The sequence below is a fragment of the Polypterus senegalus genome, chromosome 8 (genome assembly GCF_016835505.1).
Source record: "Polypterus senegalus isolate Bchr_013 chromosome 8, ASM1683550v1, whole genome shotgun sequence".
In the NCBI taxonomy this organism is placed as follows: Eukaryota; Metazoa; Chordata; class Cladistia; order Polypteriformes; family Polypteridae; genus Polypterus; species Polypterus senegalus.
Window position 1 is genome coordinate 183,181,541 of NC_053161.1, and position 6,139 is coordinate 183,187,679.

Sequence of the window (6,139 nt, forward strand, 5' to 3'; positions counted from 1 at the left end):
CCCAATCACGCCCTTCCGGGTCTCTAGCTGGAACCTCTCGACCTCGCACACTAGCTCAGGCCACTTCCCCTTCAGAGAGGTGACATTCCATGTCCCAAGAGCCAGTTTCTGTAGCCGAGGATCAGACCGCCAAGGTCCCCGCCTTCGGCCACCAACCAACTCACACTGCATCCGACCTCTTTGGCCCCTCCCATAGGTGGTGATAGACAGCTGTGTGCCTTTCCAAATCATGTCCAATCAACTGAATTTAACACAGGTGGACTCCAATTAAACATCTCAAGAATGATCAGGGGAAACAGGATGCACCTGAGCTCAATTTGGAGCTTCATGGCAAAGGCTGTGAATACTTATGTACATGTGATTTCTCAAATTTTTTATTTTTAATAAATTTGCAAAAAACTCTAGTAAACTTTTTTTACGTTGTCATTATAGGGCGTTGTGTGTAGAATTCTGAGGAAAAAAAATAATTTAATCCATTTTGGAATAAGGCTGTAACATGAAATGTGGAAAAAGTGATGCGCTGTGAATACTTTCCAGATGCACTGTATATATACAGGTATATCTTGTATATATATATATATATATATATATATATATATATATATATATATGTGTGTGTGTGTGTGTGTGTGTGTATTTACAGTATATATGTGTGTGCGTGTATTTATATATATATATATGAGGGACATTCAAAATGTTTACACACTTTTTTTCTCTCCATGTATTAAGAATTTCCAAAACAAATGACATCACTTTTGTAAACAGTCACCTTTTCCCAGCATCATATCAACTTTTTAATTGTCAATTCCTCCTCCTTCTGCTTTCACCGTTACCAACGAAAATATAAAAGTGCGGAAACTTTTTGAACTCCCCTCATATAAAGTTCATTTAAGACTCCCATACCCTGTTTTATGTCCCCCTATATACATATAGTCATACAGTCATATTTTCAAACGTTCATATGAATAAAATACGGTTCAAAACATCTATGCTGCCAGTCTATTTGTAAGCTAATGTGAGAGTCCATACCTCTGTCAGAGAAGCTATTTCCTAACTGCCGAATTAAGAATCACAGAAATAATACAGTTTACATACAATACAGTTTATTTTTGTATAGCCCAAAATCACACAGTAAGTGCCGCAATGGGCTTTAACAGGCCCTGCCTTTTGACAGCCCCCAAGCCTTGACTCTCTGAGAAGACAAGGAAAACTCCCAAAAAACCTTGTAGGGAAAATGGAAGAAACCTCGGAAAGGCAGTTCAAAGAGAGACCCCTTTCCAGGTAGGTTGGGCGTGCAGTGGGTGTCAAAAGTAGGGGGTCAATACAATACAATACACAGAACAGAACAATTCCTTAATACAGCATAATAATAAAAATGTTAGAAGTACGGTTTAACAGTAGATGATATGACATAATTAGGTTTGGATATTTTTAGAGTCCTGGAGAGCTCATCCATCTAGCTGCCTCCCCATTTGGCCATGCCACGGCTGAAACGTTGCTCCAATGAAAGGACCCCTCTTTCCCATGATTCCTGTGATCCTCCATCAGGGATGACTTTACCATAGGCAGGCAAACAACTTGGCAGGTGGGCGTGGCACCAATGCCACATTTGGGTACCGAGAAAAGAAACAGAATAGGTGAGGGTTAGTATTCAAATATAATTATCATGTTACTTATGTTATAGTGCTAATGACTAACAACAGAGATGCAGTATGTACAGTTAATCAGCAGCTCTAGTCAGGATATGCTAAACTGAAGTAGTGAGTCTTCAGCCGGGATTTAAAGGCTGAGACTGAAGGGGCATCTCTTATGGAAGCAGGAAGACCATTCCACAGTTTAGGGGCCCTGTAACTAAAAGCTCGACCTCCCACTGTTATTTTATTAATCCTTGGAATCCTAAGCAGACCGGCATCTTGAGATCTTAATGTGCTCAGGTTTGTAAGTCATGATAAGTTCAGACAAGTAAGCCGGACCTTGGCCATTTAATGCTTTATATGTTAAAAGGAGGATTTTGAAATCTGCCCTAAACTTAACTGGGAGCCAGTGTAAAGATTTAAGAACTGGGGTTATGTGTTCATATTTTCTTGTTCTTGTAATAATTCTTGCAGCGCATTTTGGATTAACTGGAGGCTGTATAGAGAACAGTTTGAACAGCCAGTGAACACCGCATTGCAGTAGTCAATCCTACTAGAGATAAATGCATGAATTAATTTCTCACAATCCTGTTTATTTAGAAAGCCTTTAATTTCCTAACATTTTTAAGATGGAAAAACATGTTTTGGACGACTTTGTAATATGCGCTTTAAATGACATGCTAGAGTCAAAGATAACTCCTAGATTGCGGGCTGATTCAGTAAAATTAATTGGGATTCCAACTGAGTTAAATGACGACAAAATATTGCTGTGATCAGCGTCATTCCCTCCAACAATTAACATCTCTGTTTTATCTGTATTTAAAGACAAGTAGTTCTCATTCATCCATTCCTTTAATTCACTAACACAACTAATTAAAGACAACATCGGAGAAACTTCATTTGATTTAAATGAAAGGTATAACTGGGTGTCATCTGCATACGAGTGAAAATTAACATTATGTTTCCTAATGAGAGATCCCAGTGGAAGCATGTAAAGTGAAAACAGTAAAGGTTCCAGTACTGAGCCCTGCGGGACACCATATTGAACTTCTGTGTATAATGATGGAGTACTGTCTGCACATTTCTGTACATACTGGAATCGATTTGATAAATAAGAACTGAACCAAGCGAGCACGGGCCTGTAAGCCCAACATCGCTTTCTAGCCTGTGCAGTAAAATAGAATGGTCAATGGTGTCAAATGCTGCACTTAAGTCCAACAACATAATTACAGTGGAATTTCCTTCATCAGAGGATATCAGAATGTCATTTACAACCCGTGTTAGTGCCGTTTCTGTACTATGACCAGTGCGAAAGCCAGACTGGAATTTCTCAAATAAATTGTAATGCGTAAGGTGTGACTGAAGCTGACTGGCGACTACTTTCTCTAGTATTTTAGAGAGAAATGGTAAATTTGAAATAGGCCTATAGTTATTTAGTATGTGTGGGTCTAGGTCTGACTTTTAAGTAAAGGTTTAATGACTGACACTTTTAGTGCATCAGGTACGGTGCCATGCAGTAATGAACTATTGATAACGGTTAGAATAGGTGCTGCAAGAACATCCATTGCACTTTTTACTAGTTTTGTTGGCACTGGATCTAGGGAACAAGTAGTGGGCTTCATTTTAGTAATTAAAGTTAAGACTTCCTGGTGAGTTACAGGATTAAAATTATTAAAGTGCTGAATGCAATGTGCGGTAGGGTCTGCTAAGCTAGTATTTGGTTTGTACTGTGATGCTGAGATCTGGGATCTTATATTTTTAATTTTCTCATTGAAGAAGTTCATAAAGTCTGTACTGCTAATATCTGTTGGTATTTTGCACTGTTGATCTGAATTCCCATTTGTTAATTTAGCCACTGCTCTAAAAAGTACCCTAGGATTTTTATTATTGCTATCTATTAATGTAGAATAGTATTCTGAGCGAGCTTTAAAGAGGGCTTTTTTATATTTATTTACACTCTCTGTCCATGCAATTTGAAAGACATGTAGCTTTGTTGTTCTCCATCTGCGCTCCAGTTTTCGACACTCTAATTTAAGAGCTCGAGTGTTTTCATTAAACCAGGGAGAGTTTCTATGTGCTTTGATCACTTTTGTTTTTAGGGGAGCCACTGTGTCCAGAGCATCTCTCAAGGTCACATTATAATGTGATATTAGCTGATCTAAATTGTTTTCCACTAAGCTAAGCTAAGAAAGGTCTATTACATGTTAGCTTATGGGTGGTGAAAGATTATAAAATCCTGTAAGTAACTGTGAAATTTGTATTCAATTCAAATTAAGCAAACACTTGTGTGAATTTTAACATTAACATTAACTTTCTGAGTTTGGTTCTCACATGTACATTATTCTAAAACTATTGGGGTTAAAGCATTACAAATTAAGTATTGAAGTTTAGCTTAAATATTTTACTTATATTTTTATAAATATGTAAAAAAAATTCTGTTTCAGGTCAATGTGGGTATTATGAGTGTCCATGATAAAATACTTACAACGGAAAGAGGATAAACATTGCCATTAGTGATGTCATCAGAAAGCTCTGTACAACAGCTACTTCAGGATGCAGAAGCAAAGCTTAAGACATTTCGTCATCTTCCCAATATTTCATATGTTATTCTCCATTCTGATGGATTAGAAGTGGATAAGGTTCCTGGATTTGAAGAGAGTTTTACTATACAAGCATTCAAAGATGCAATTGGAAAGCCCTTCAACAGGTTAACATTTTTCATCTGTGCAGAGAAAGACTACAAAACACTCTGTAAGTAAAAAATAGTGCAATGCCAATAAAAGAGTCAAATAAGTAATATTAATGAGTTTATACATGTGCATAATTTCAGCAAATCAAGTTGAAATATCAGAAAAGATAATTTAACTTTTTACAAATGAAGTACAATTTATGTAATTAATAAATTGTTGATTAGTCATTGAATATGAACTATTTCATTTTGAAGGTCAAGGGGATGACACTGACAATGACGTTATTATTCATCCAAGATGGAGCAGGAATAGAGACAACTTAGAAGACACCTTGGTACATTTTGTAATAATATTCTCTATGTGTTTTATTAATCCTTCCCTTCATTACATAACATGTTCATCTATTTCAGGGTTGTGGGTAGCATTTGAAGCAAGGTGGTAATGAGGTGCTAAAACATAAAGCTGCACATTTTTAGCCTGTACAAATCATTAAATAGAAATAATGGAGAGCATTTTTTCTGTCTGTTGTAGCCATTATGCCATAGCTCCCCAAGAAAAGAATCTAAGCCTGACCAACAAAAGGTAATATAGGAATCTTGTGTTTAACTTGTTTGTCATTGTTTGTACAGCTCTTCAATTTTGTATATTTATATAGCATTTAACATAACCAACTGGATGATGCAACAGCAGCTATTTTTCCACCAGCATGCTCACCACACATTATCTATTAGATGGTGAAGAGATAGTTAGACAATTAGAGATGGGAGATAATTAGAGGAGCAGAATGGCCAGGCTGTGGTGAACAATTTAACATCAGGGCACATCCTGCTCTTTTTTGAAAGATGCCCAGAGATCTTGACTGAGCACAGAGTCGGGACTTCGGTTTTATGTCTCATCCAAAGGACAGTGCCATTTTTACAGCCCAGTGTCCCTGTCATTGCACTGGAGAATTGGGATCCACACACACACCACGGGGTAAGCGCCCCATGCTGGCCTCACTAACACCTCTTCCAGCAGCAACTCAAACTTTTCGCTGGTGGTCTTCCATCCAAGTACTGTCAGGGCCTGAACATGCTGAGCTTCCAGTGGATGACCTGTTCTGAAGTACAAATGGTTGGCCTTTGTCATCCTTGAAAAATGTCCCAATGACTCTGTCATACATTCAGTTAATAAATCCCCCAAAATACCTATTTTGTAATTTTTTTTTTTTAATTGCAGTAGACAATGGTAAGGTGTAAAACACTTTGAGTAAATGCTGTATGTTTTAAATGACGCTTGAGTGTATTTGTACCTCCGATTTCAGTAGTAGTGAATGTGTTACCAAAATACAGCAAAAACACTGCATTCTACAAATAAATGTGGTTATGTTCAGAGAATCAAATATGAATTTTTTCCTCTTTAGATTTCAGTCCCAATTAGTGAAAAGAAATTAGACAAATGCACCACAGAAACATCCACAAGTTCATCATCCCTGACCAGGTCACAGTGCTACAGGTTAGACCATAAAAAATTAAACTTTCATAATTTGGTGTTTCATTATTAATTTTTCTCCCTGTTAACTAAAATATTTGTAAAGCATAATTATTACTATAACACAGAAACTACGTAGACTTTTATTCACCCATTGTCATTGAGGACAAGGAAAGCCCCTCTGAAGAAGAGTCTGAAAGCATAGTAAGTTTCATGAAACTGTTGTAAACTGACTTTTGTGTAAATCAGCTATCACAGGTTTTCATTTGGGAATGGCAGTTTGACACCACCATGAAAATTCTTTCTTGTTGGACAGTATTTTTCAATATTAATCACATGCGGATG